Source organism: Cervus canadensis, chromosome 28 (genome assembly GCF_019320065.1).
Source record: "Cervus canadensis isolate Bull #8, Minnesota chromosome 28, ASM1932006v1, whole genome shotgun sequence".
NCBI lineage: Eukaryota > Metazoa > Chordata > Mammalia > Artiodactyla > Cervidae > Cervus > Cervus canadensis.
The window spans coordinates 13,551,763-13,564,450 of NC_057413.1; positions in this window are offsets into that span (position 1 = coordinate 13,551,763).

Sequence of the window (12,688 nt, forward strand, 5' to 3'; positions counted from 1 at the left end):
GCTCTCAGCAGAGCTAAGACACTTCCAATGGGCAAGGCCCAGTTCTCACTGTCAAGGTCTGGAAATTAATGGTTTTATAGTGAGGGACTCAGTGAGAAAGACCCTGATGCTGGGGAAGACTGAGGCCAAGCGGAGAAGGGAGCGCCAGAGGATGAGATGGTTAGCTAGCATCACTGACTCAATGGACATGAGTTTGAGCAACCTCCGGGAGATAGTGAAGGACAGGGAAAACTGCCAAGCTACAGTCCATGGGGTGACAGAGTCCAGTATGACTTAGCAACTGAACAACAGTGAGGGAATGTCATTCCTTGAAATCTTAGTCTGATATACCCATCACTGGTAGTTAAAACCACACCACTTTTTTTGAAATACCAAGCCACCTGTCAGGCGAGCGTATGGTCCTCGGTTCTTTGTCTCGTCACAGCAAAGATTTGGAGTGACGGACATTAAGGCTCTCGGCGTGTCACAGCTCTTGGGTCTTGGACAAACAGTGTCATAGCTCTTAGACAACTCAGTGTTACAGCTCTATTTTACTTAGAAGATAGCAGGAGAATCCATCCTGGAAGAAGAGAAGAGAGTGGAGGAGGGCGCCAGCGTGGGGGGAGGGGGGTGGGTGGAGAGAGAGAGAGACGGAGACTGAGAGAGAGGGGGGGGGAGGGGGAGGGGGAGGGGGGGGGGGGAGGGGGAGGGAGGGGGAGAGGGAGAGAGCTGTTTGTCCTCCCTGAAGTCCTCACTCCGGTCCTCCGACCTTCCTTGACCTTCCTCTGTTCTATTTTCGCGGGCTTTTCCCTTCCTTGTCTTTTAGCCACGGCCATTTTGGACTCCTTTTCCCTATTCTAACTACCTAACACCCCTAAGCCAAATGGAAAAGAAAATCGACTTCCTCAGCACGTGCACTGAAAGATTATTCTGATGTACCTTAGGCCAAAATCCCACCAAGTCTCTGGACAATTCCCCACCTGCGTTAGCCCCATGCCTGGGCCCCAGGTCCCCCAGGAATGAAGACCTTCCTGCTCGTGACCGACACCAATTACCTCCCACCAAACCTCACGATGAAGGGAGGGGGGCGCGGGGGCGGAATCACTCTTTCAGCAGCGGTCATTAAAAAAAAAAAAAAAAAAAAAAGATAATAACGTCGAACTCCCTCCAAAATTAGCCTCCACCGTCCTATAAATTGGTTTTCTTTGTGATCTAAAATTGACTCGCAGGGCACCAGTTAGAAAATAGTCGCTGAAAAGCCGGGGCCTCCGCGCTTTCGGATCCTGCCGGCCTTTCATCGTGTAAACAAACGCATCAGATTTAAAGCTTTTCCCATAATTGTTATGCTAACCTTGGAGCGAAACCTCTCCATTTGCATTTGAAGGAGCTAAATATTAGGCAGGAAAGAAAGTGCTCTTTTTGAAAGCCTGAGAAAATGTCCCCGCGCGGGGCTGCCGGGCCATCTGGGGCCGAGGGCTGGGCCGCACCCCCCACCCCACCCCCCACCCCCGGTCCTTGGCAGCGGCTCGGGGAGGAAGGGGCGCCCCTGGGCCGTCATCCGGCTGCATAGGAATGCGGACGGGCCCCCGTCCGGAGCCTCGGGGCGCGGGCGGCCCGGGGACGTGGGAGCCGGGGACACACGGCGCGGCCTGGGGTCCTCACCCTCTTCCCCCAGAGCGCATCCCCCAGGCCCGCTGTTTCCAGGATGCCCAGGGGGAGAGGGGTGTCCCCGCTGCAGGGTGAGGGGCTCTCGGAGGCATGAGGGTGGATGGATGCGGAGGGTGTAGACCTGCTCTGGGAATGAGAAACTCGCCTCCTGCAAGCGCTCTGACTCACTTTGAACTTGATCTCCTGGAGCCTCCAGTTTAGCCCGTGAAGTCGAGGCTCATAGGGTAAGCACCCTCGTGTAGGCTAACCTTGGAGTAATTAAAAGTAAAAACGCTGCACCCCTGGGGGCTTTTTAAAGAAAGGAGGGAAGTCTGGAACTTCCCATCAGCCTATTCCCAGGGAATCCAGAAAAGCCTGTAGCTCTCTGCCTTCCAAGGGAACGAAAGCTTGACTAGGGTGAGCTAAGGGAAATCATTCCTGGAGGAACAAGAGGGCATCCTGCACCAGGAGGGCCGAGCTGGAGAGGATAAGATGCTGCTAGATTCCAAGAATATCATTATTTTCTCCTTTTAATCTCATTTCGAATATAACTGAAAGATGCCTTGATTTTTAAATGACTCCGCTGTTGTCAAAATTAGCATTTTTCACCAGTCCTAGGAGACATTCCGGAGGAGAACGGTATTTTTATTTTCCTTTTTTCCCCCAGCTACGGTTTGACAAAGGCTTCTCATGCATCGCTGGGCTGTGTTACAGAGTTAAGGGATTTTTTCCCTCTCTCAAAGGAAGATCATTGAGGCTGCAAGTAACCCTGGTAGCTGCTAGGAGATGGAATTCTTTAGGCCAGAACTGCATGTTGCACAAAATAACTGGCGAAAAGAGGAATGCAGGCCAGCACTCGAGTCCTTTAAAGAGGCAAAAAGGATGCAACAGTGACCCAAAGTCTGTATGAGAACAGGAGATGAAGTGTATTGTTTTTCCTGGTCATCAACTAAGTACCAATGTTTGACAAGTCTCTGAAATGCATCGGGTGCCATTTATTTATTAAATGGTCACAATTTTGGTTTTTGGTTTGTTTGTTGAGACTTAAGCCCTTGGTCTCAGATTGATCCCAGCTCCAGATGTGGCTTCTCATACTTACTACCTTGGTGGCCCTCTTCCTGGTGAGTTTGAGGTTCTTGATGTTTCAAACAGAAAGAATTCAGCGAGAGACAAAGTGATAGGTAAGGAGTGGATTTATTTAGAGAGAAATACACCCCACAGACAGAGTTTGAGCCAACTGAGGAGGTGGGAGGCCCTGAAATATGGTGTGGCTAGTTTTTATGGGCTGGGTAATTAAATGGCAACCCACTCCGGTATTTTTGCCTGGAGAATCCCATGGACAGAGGAACCCAGCGGGCTACAGTCCATAGGGTTGCAAAAAGTCAACAACTGAGACAATTTAGCACACACACACAATTTCATAAGCTAATGAATGGGAGGATTATTTCAAGGGAAGGGGTGGAGATTTCAGTGAGCATATGATGATGCTCCAGGTCCACTGGAAACCAAATCTTCCACCTTCTTGGTCCTGATTGGTTCTAACCAGGTTTTGTCATGTCTCATGGCTATGGCATTCTTTTAAAGGTTGTGCCCTGCCCCCTTCACTCTTGTTTCAGTCCCAATCAAGTTACTCTGCCTTTCTAAAACCCAGTGTTCCTATCTGCAAAATGGATGTACTGAAATAAACACAGTGCCTAGCACAGGGTAAGCACTCTGTAAGTCATAGCTGTTCCTATGTACATTTTTATGATCGTTGTAATCACTGCCTTTTCCCTGAAAATGAAGGAACTGAGTGGAGGCATTCAAAGATACTTATTGCCAAGTTCTGTTTTAGTGTTGGCGATAAATAGATGAAAGTTCCTTGTTCTCATGGACTATATGTTCTAGTCTGGGAGATAAACAACAGATCAGAAAAGTATTAAATATGATCATTGTGTAACCAAGCAGAAACCTACGGAGCCTCCCTGGACAGACCTCTCCCCCATATCCTCTGCTGTAGTTCCTCTCTTAAGTACCCAGATAATAGTACCTCATGAGTATTTTCTGAGTTTTTCATATGCTAAAAACTACCACCAAATGGAAGAAATTGACAACTTGATGATCATGAGCAGGTAACCCCTAGACCTACAGGTAGATAATGTTAAACCATACTGGAGTGGGTAGCCGTTCCCTTCTCCAGGGGATCATCCCAATTCAGGGGTCAAACCCAGGTCTCCCGCTTGCAGGCAGATTCCTTACCATCTGAGCCACAGGGAAGCCCAACTACTAACAACAGCCTCTAGACCTACAGGCAGATAATGTTAACCACCCTTTTACCTCACCATCCACCGATCAGAGAACCGTACACCAAATGATCACAGACTCTGCGACCTCCCTCCCTCACCTGATTTTTAAAACTGTTTTGCTAAAACCTTTCCAGAGTTTGGGGTTTGGGGGGTACATGAGCCCATTTTCTTCTTGCATGGTCCTGCAATAAACCTTTTTCTGCTCCAAACTCCAAGGTTTCACCTCACAATGTGTTGGGCACACGAACTTGCATTTGGTAACAATTTCAGAAAGCAGTAGATTCCAAAAAGAAAATAAACCAGGGAATTGGGAAGAAGAGTGATTGAGAAAGGTGCTGGGAAAGGAGAGGAGGGCTGGTTCAGATGAGATGCACAGAGCACCTCCCAGAGGAAGTGACGATCACTGGGGTTTGCCAAGCAAAGCAGGCTGGAGGAACATTCTGGGTCTGATTTTAGAGGGTCAGGCGCTCCGAATTCTTTTCAGAACAATGAGAGATCCTGAGAAAGTTCCAGGCAAGGGAGTAACATGATCTGGTTTATTATTTAGAAAGGTCACTCTGCCTCTTATGTGGCAAATGGACAATAGGAAGTGGTGGAGGAAGACAAAGGAAAAGTGGTCTCCAGCGCGCCTTGCCTCTGGGAAGCTTTTATAAAGCCAAGTCCCACCTGTGGGCATGGAGTGGCAACCAGGCATTGTTTATCATTGCTTTGTCTTGGTTCTAAATGCCTGGATGACTCTACTGTATTGTAACAGTTGAAAAACACTAATTTAGAAGCCATCTCAATTGTTGAGTGAAAAATGGTGTGATAGAAGTGCAGATGCTAAGAGGCAGTCACACTCAGACTGTGTCTTGGAGGTAGAAGCAAATCAACCTGCTAATGGATTAGAAGTGACAGAGGTGGGTGGGGAGAGAAAGACAGAAATGAGGAATGACCTCGAAGTTGGTACAGTAGTATAGATGGTGATCGCATTTATCAGAATGGCAAAAGTGAAGTCAAAGTAGACAGAGAGATGAAGACTGGAATCAAGAATATTGACCATGTTGTGTATTCGATGATTATTGGACATCTGTTAGTATAACAATAATCTAATTATTCAGTGGAGACATCTAGCAGGCAGTTGATTGAGAGACAGGAAGATAAAACTCTTAAATGTCAAAAAAAAAAAAAAAAAAAAACTCTTAAATGTCATCTGTATCAATGTTGCCCAATAGAACTTTCATCGAGAATGGAAAACGTTCTATAGCAGTACTGTCTACTGCACAATAACGCTTACCACGAGTGGATTTTGAGCTCTTGAAATACAGCTGGTGTCACTGAGGAGCTGAATTTTTATTTTACTTTATCTTAATTAACTTTAATTTAAATAGCAATATGTGGCCAGTAGTTACCCCATTGGACAAAGTAGATATGTGTTGATTCCCATATTTATGTGGTATATCTGGCCTGAACCGGACACCTTTTCACTACTTCCTCAGGTAACGGATCAAAGCCACTGTCCTCTCCAGCTCAGATTATTGCAGCAGCTGCCTATCTGGTCACAGTGCTTCTCCCCTGACCTTCTATTGTATATTCTCAAAACAGCAGCCAAAAGCATCTTCACAGTTTGAGTTCTATCACGTGTTTCTTTGTATAAAGCATTCTAATGGTTCCTCAGCTCAAGGTGATAAAAGCCATAGTTTTTTCAATAGCACACAAAAAAGTCCTACATCATCTGACCCCTTCTTTGCCTCTCTAACTTCGTTTTCCTCTCTTCGACTGCCCCTCTGTCTCTGCCATAGCACTTCTCACCTTCTATTTTGCCGTATAATAAACTCAGTTATATTGTTTAGTGTCTGCTCTTTCTTACTAGAAAATAGGCTCTGTTAGGGTGGGGATTTATGACTGTTTTGTTCACTATTGTGTCCCCTGCTACCTAGAACACAGTAGCCTGGCCCGTATCATGCACCCGACAAATACTTACCGAACACTGGTAACAGATTCACCTAGGTCCAGAAAGACTGCACGTAGCTTCAGGACTGAGCGCTGAGCCACTCCTGGATTTAGCGCTGCACCACCCAGCATGGTGGTCACTAATAGCCACTAGTGGCTTTTGAACTTCAAAATATGCTGCTCAAAACTGAAACACACTCTTAAGTGCAAAATACCCATCAGATTGTGAAGGTTAAGTATATATCTAAAGAACAGAAACTATCTCATTAATTATTAAAATATCTCATTATTTATTACTTATTGAAATGATATTTGGAAATGTGAGTTAATTAAAATATGTTATTATAATTGGTCTCGCCCATTTCTTTTTACTTTTTTAATGTAGAAATTAAATACTGGGAAATTTTAAATCACATAGGTAGCTCATGTTTTATTTCTATTAGGCCTTTAGTCTTTCTTTAGTTAGATTTCTTTCTTTAGATTAGACTAAAGAGTCTAATCTTTAGTCTCTAAAGATTAGAGACTGAGAAGAAAAAAAGTCAGCAGGGGTTACTGTCCAGTGAGCAGGAGAAAATATCCGGAAAGTGCAGTACATGGAAGATTAGAGAAACAATTTTTTTCAAGTGGGAGGGAACAGTTAACTAGGTCACATGAGCAAAATAAAGATAGAGAATTGACCACAAGACTCGGCAAGATGGAGATCGCTGTCAACTATGACAAGGGCGGTTTCAGTGAAATGTGTGGGCAGGAGACCAAGGAGAGAGGGTTTAAGTCAGAATGAAAAGTGAGGACGGAGAGACAACCAAGACAGACAACCCTCTCATGGAGTTTTGCTATGAGAAATGGGATGACTGCTGGACATAGAAGAAAATTATTTTAAGATGGGAGATGTTTTGATAGCTGAAGGATATGATCCAAGAAAGGTAGCCCCAAATTGGAAAATTTAGGCCAAATACAAAGAATATAGACACATAGCATCTTAAATCTGAAGGGCCCTTGAAGTTCATCTTAGACAAACACTTTGCATTATAGATAAGAACTTTGAGGTCCAAACAGGTGAAGGACTTGTCAGTATCCTACAGCAGAGCTGAAACCAGAACTAGAAACATCATGGTCTTTAAGCTTGCATTTCTGCAGACATTTCCAAATCCTGATATATTTGACACAAAATACTTTTCCCCTTGTAAAAGGTAACATTTACATGATTGCTAGTGGTCCATAAAAGAGCTAACATACTGAAAATAACACCTAACATTTATTGAATACTATGTGCTGTGTGACTGGTGTTTTATGTATTTTAATAGTAAGCCATATAATAACCCCGTGATATAGATAGGTGTTATTATACCTGTTTCACAAATTAGAAAAAAACAAGATTTTGAGAGTTTTGGGTTTTCATACACATAGCTGTTGGATCCAAACTAAAGTCTTTTTGATATCCCATACAGTCTCAAAACCAGAATTCCTTTACTTGGAGACCATCATTCAACAGGGTAAAATACCCGAATTTTCCAATTGATATAAATGAGATTAATAAAACAATACTTACTTCTAGGTCAAGTTTTTTTTCCAAAGTATTTGCCACTATGGATCCAAAGTCTAACCATCTAAACGTTAAAAAAAAAAAAAAAAAATTCAGCAATTTTATGGTTCTAAGCAAAAATGGTGGCATAATCATGTTGGTTGGGGTTTGCCTTTCAGTTTCCTGGAATCAAACACATGATTTTCATCCCCCCCCAAAAAAAATCTCATTGAGTGAGATTATCTTATGTGCCAATGACAGACTGTCTCCTTTGAAACATCTTCAGTGATTCTAAGTGAATTGAATAAAACTTACGAAAAGATTTATGATCAGGGATGAAAACATTTCTGTGCTTTAAATCTAGACACTTCATACCTGTAACCAAGTATAATTTCTCCATGGTAGAATAAAAACCAACTGTGTACTGTTTCCATATATAAAAGTTAAATTAACTGGAGTGCCCAGAGAATGGTGGAAATGAGAAGTTCTGATAAATTTTATTTTCTGCTTAACCTGAGGTCAACCAAACAAATACATTGTATTCTAACTCCACTGAAAATCTTTACATGCTTAGCCCTTCTTTCCTTACTGTGTAGGAAATAGAGCATAATTTGATCTCTCTTTAATGATTCAGTATTTCTCTGTGCCTTGGGGTATCATGCTCAATAACATTTTATAATACCTACCTAGGACTTTCAGTGTAGAGAGTTACTAAGGAAGGAAATTTTGCAAAGTTTCTTTCTGTGAATATTAGTCTCTTTTTTGCTGAAGGTTAGGTAGAATAAAACTTCCAGCAATGAGGTTATCTGTTAATTCAACTTTATCATTCTGTTTTCATTTCTTATACACTAAGATAATACAATAGTGCTAACACATAAAAAGTACAGTATGTGTTAAGAGGCTTTGGTTTGCAGGTTCTGTTATTGTCATCGTTGTAACATTCCTGATGAGTTTGTGATGACCTTGACATACCCCTCACTTAGAGACTGTTGTGAACAATGATACTCTTTCATAAGATGATTAATCTGGGGTGAGTCAGTCTGCAGCCACAGATGCAAATGTTCACATACAAGTGAATTGAGACAGATAGCCTAGCCTTACAGGTGCGTGAACCCCATCACACACCTCCTTTCCATTCTACCTTCACATGAGTCCCTCTCCTTCTCCAAGTCCAAAGCTAATCCTTATATCTTCTCTGCACGTTTATCTCTTCCTTGGTACACAGCCTTGCTCAGCTCTCAGCAAGTTACAAAGGTTCCTTACCCTCACTGTATCTCTTATCATTCTTTTGCCTGTGTGTAGATGTGTGCTAAATCACTTCAATCATGTCCAACTCTTTGCAACCCTATGGACCATAGCCTGCCAGGCTCCTTTGTCCATGAGATTCTCCAGGCAAGAACACTGGAGTGGGTTGCCATGCCCTCCTCCAGGGGACCTTCCCTACCCAGGGACTGAATCTGCATCTCTTATATCTCCTGCGTCTCCTGCATTGGCAGGTGGGTTTTTTACCACGGGTGCCTCCTAGGAGCCAAGCTTCAGAGAAAGTAGTTTGTCTCCACAGTCTCTGATTCCTCCCAGCTGGTCCTCTTGAGGACTTTTTGTCTTTATTTTTCTTGATTTCCCAGGGGTCTCTGACACAACTGATTCCTTCCATCTGGGAACTCTCTTCACCAAACCACTATTTCACCTTTTCCTATGTTCTGTCCTCCTCCCCCCCGACCCCTTATTCTTGGTCCTCCTCTATAGTTCTTTTCCTTATGGCCTCTAAAGGTGAGTGTTCCCAGATTGTCATCATCCATATTTCCTTCCATTTCTTTCTTTCATATGTCATCTGTTTCCCAAACTGTAACTCCTGCTAATATACTGATAACTCAGAAGTTTGGTATCTTTCTTGAGCTTGCTGGACAAGTCCACCTGGATATTCTAAAAGTGATTTCAAAGTTAAAGGATCCCAAAAAAACTCATTAGCAAGATTTCTCTTTATCCATTAATGGGGCTGACCAGTTATCTAGTCACACAACTCAGTTCCCTTGAATCTCACCTTTTCCCTCAGTCATTCAATTGATTTTGGCTTAAACACAAATAGCAAACCTGCACATCCCTCAAATCCTGTGAGTTACTTCACTGTTGGTTCACAGCCTTCTTCTCTGATCCTCGTCTTTCCAGTTATTTATCGCTCCTATCTGTCCTGCACTCTATTTGCAGAGACACATTTCCAAAACATAAATCTGAGTTATTATTGCTGCTCCTCTGGGGACCACCTCCTTCACCCTTGCCATGGAATAAATTCCAGACTATATCTCAGAGCAAGTCATGTCCTTCACATCTGGCCTTAACCGGTGACCCTCCAATACCTCTGCACCTGTTTCTACCCACACCCACCTCTTCCCTTCTGCTCAACATACTCCTGTCTCATCCGTCTGGTACTCCTACTCAACCTTCAGCAGACCTTATTGATATCTTTTTTATATCACTTGTTACACTGAATAATTATTAATTTACACACCTCCCACTATATTGTGTTGTAATTACTAAACAATGTGCGCCACTTAACAATAGGGATCGTAGTCTTTCCACCATTGTATCCGCACCATCTAGCATAGTACTTTTGCTTCGTAGGGGCTCAACATATGGATCGGAATTGAATGGCTTCGATGTAAACTCAGTCTAAACGAGATAGCAAGTCTGCCCTAATGATCTCGTCTCCTGTTGTTTATCTCCACTGATGGGTATCCTCCTAAACATGAGACAGGTGATTTCTGATTTCATATACAGGGTGTGTCGTCCCGATTTGTGAGGAAGGGGAACAGCCCCTCTTTTCTTCATTCTTCCTGGGAGAACAAATTGCATGATACAACTGCGGAGCCGACTTGCTTTTTAAGGGCATACATTGCTGTTCTGTTCAAATATCCCTTGTCCCTCCTGTTGTTCTTTCTCTAAGCCTGTCTGCCCTTTTCCAAAAGTGAAAACACCACAAAGCGTTTCTGTAATAATATGGTGTATACTATCACATTAGCTACAGTTATAATAAAAGTAGCTACATAATCAGATTATGCTTTGCCTCATAGCCACAGAAATAATGGTGCTTTATCAGGAAATTTTTTTATAACCAAATGGAAATTCACTAATGCAATAGGAAGCTATCAAACATAATATAATTCAGGAGACCCAAACTGCTAGTGTCTCAGTAGGTGAAGGGGAAAAACATCTATTTTATTGTAATGAAACTCTTAACAGAGACATTTTTGTAGAAATGCTCCACATATGTTCTTTTGCTGTTTGTGTAATCATTTTTTGTGTCATTTTTTTAAAACTTGGCTTCTTCTTGTGAAAAGTCTGTTTGAATAGCAGAAAAAAATAAAAGCAATCAGTGGTCAGGCAGTTATTAAGTATAAGAAATCATCCAAAACTTTAAAATATGGATTTATGCTTTCAAACTGCTCAGAGAGTTTCAGAAAGGCTCCCATAAATGTAATCCACACAACAAAATACCAATGTGCCCGTGGCTTGTGGAGAGTGACAGGCTGTCTACTCAAGCACAAACTAATGAGCAGGACAATACATAGCATGTCAAATAGTCTGCTCAAATTCCATCCAAACTTTTACCTCGATTTCCATCTAAAAACAGAGAACAAACAGCCAAGATTGAGGTAGGTGCAATTTTTGCCTTTACTAAGGGTTTCATGACAGTCAGAATATCGAATTCAGAGGAAAAAAATTAAGTGACTTTTCTGCTTCAAAACAAGATTCTTGCTAGAATTCAAAGGAAAGATGAAGAGTTTCTTTTCTTCAAAATGATTTCCTTTAGTCCAAGACTGGGGGAAAAGTGACTAAGTAAAAAGGCATGAGAGAAATGCAATTCAAAGACATAGTCCCACGCTATCGTTACGTGTGTGTGTGTGTGTGTACACAGGTACATATATAGTTATATGTATTAGCACATAGGTGGAGATATAGAGATATAGATAGATAATAGATAATTGGTGATCTCTCATTCTAGAAGCTTTAAAAGGGATGCGTTTGTTTAAATGATCTCTGCAATGGTGTATTCTACTGAGGCATAGCTACTTCTCCTTTTGACCTGAAATTCCAACCATTTGGTAATATACAATGATTAGATAACAACTATGAACCAGTGGGACTTCCCTGGTGGTCCAGTGGTTAAGAATCCGCCCGCCAATGCAGGGAACACGGGTTCTATCCCTAGTCTGGGAGGATCCGACATATCATGGTGCAACTAAGCCCATTCGCCACAACTACTGAAGCCCGTGCCCCTAGAGCCCGTGTTCCACAACAAGAGAAGCCACTGCGATGAGAAGCCCGCACACCACAGCTAGAGAGTAGCTCCCGCTTGCCCAACTAGAGAAAGCGCGTGTAGCAGCCATGACCCAGTGCAGCCAAAAATAAAAATTAATTAATTTTTAAAATTGTAAGCCATAAAAATGCACTTAAAATAGACTAGAAATACTCATTTTGACCACTTGAACCTACTGGCTATTTTGCAGTGTGATTAACACTTCCTATTCAGTTTTGTTTCCAACCAATTTGTCCCCTTTCCAGCTTCAGGATCCCATCAGTGCTTGGGGCTGCAGCTGTGTGCACATCGGCACCTCAGCTCCACTTCTGTGGATGACACCTTCTCCCCTCCGACCGACCTCTAAATGTGGCAGAGGAGGTGAGTGTGATCTGGGGAACAATACGACCAGATACAATTACTGATCTTTTTTTAAAATCAGACTTTCTAAATATAGTGCAAGCCCATTTTTTTGTTTGTTTTTCTATAGGGCAGGATAAAGATTGGTGGAGGTGTTTGGAGGATATGGGGGGGAAATGGGAGCCAATTTGGAATGGGGACAGACAGCGTTAATTCAAAATTACATATTTAGGGGGAAAAAAATCATCTTGGTCTGCAGTTTGAGGACAAAGCTAAAGAAGTAAACAAACCAGCAGGGAGTGTCTTTGTATATGCAGAATCAAGATAAAAAACCAGTTTTCTGCCTTCCTGTCATCCTAGCAGGTGGCAAGTAATCAAGGTTCCATAAAGTGTGCAGGGCCTCCGACACTGTTCTGACTGCCCGGGTTCTTTTCCTTTGCCACTAGTTTCTGTTGATTCACTCACTAAAATGTATTTCTGTCCAGATGAATACTCCCTCCCGTCCTTCACCTACACATTTGATGGTCTGTTTCTCAGAATGTGGCCCAATGTGGAGAAGAGGGGTGACATTATAGTCTTATTCAACTGACACCATGTTTTAAATATCCCAATTTAATTAAATCAGTCCTGAACATTCATTGGAAGGACTGATGCTGAAGCTGAAACTCC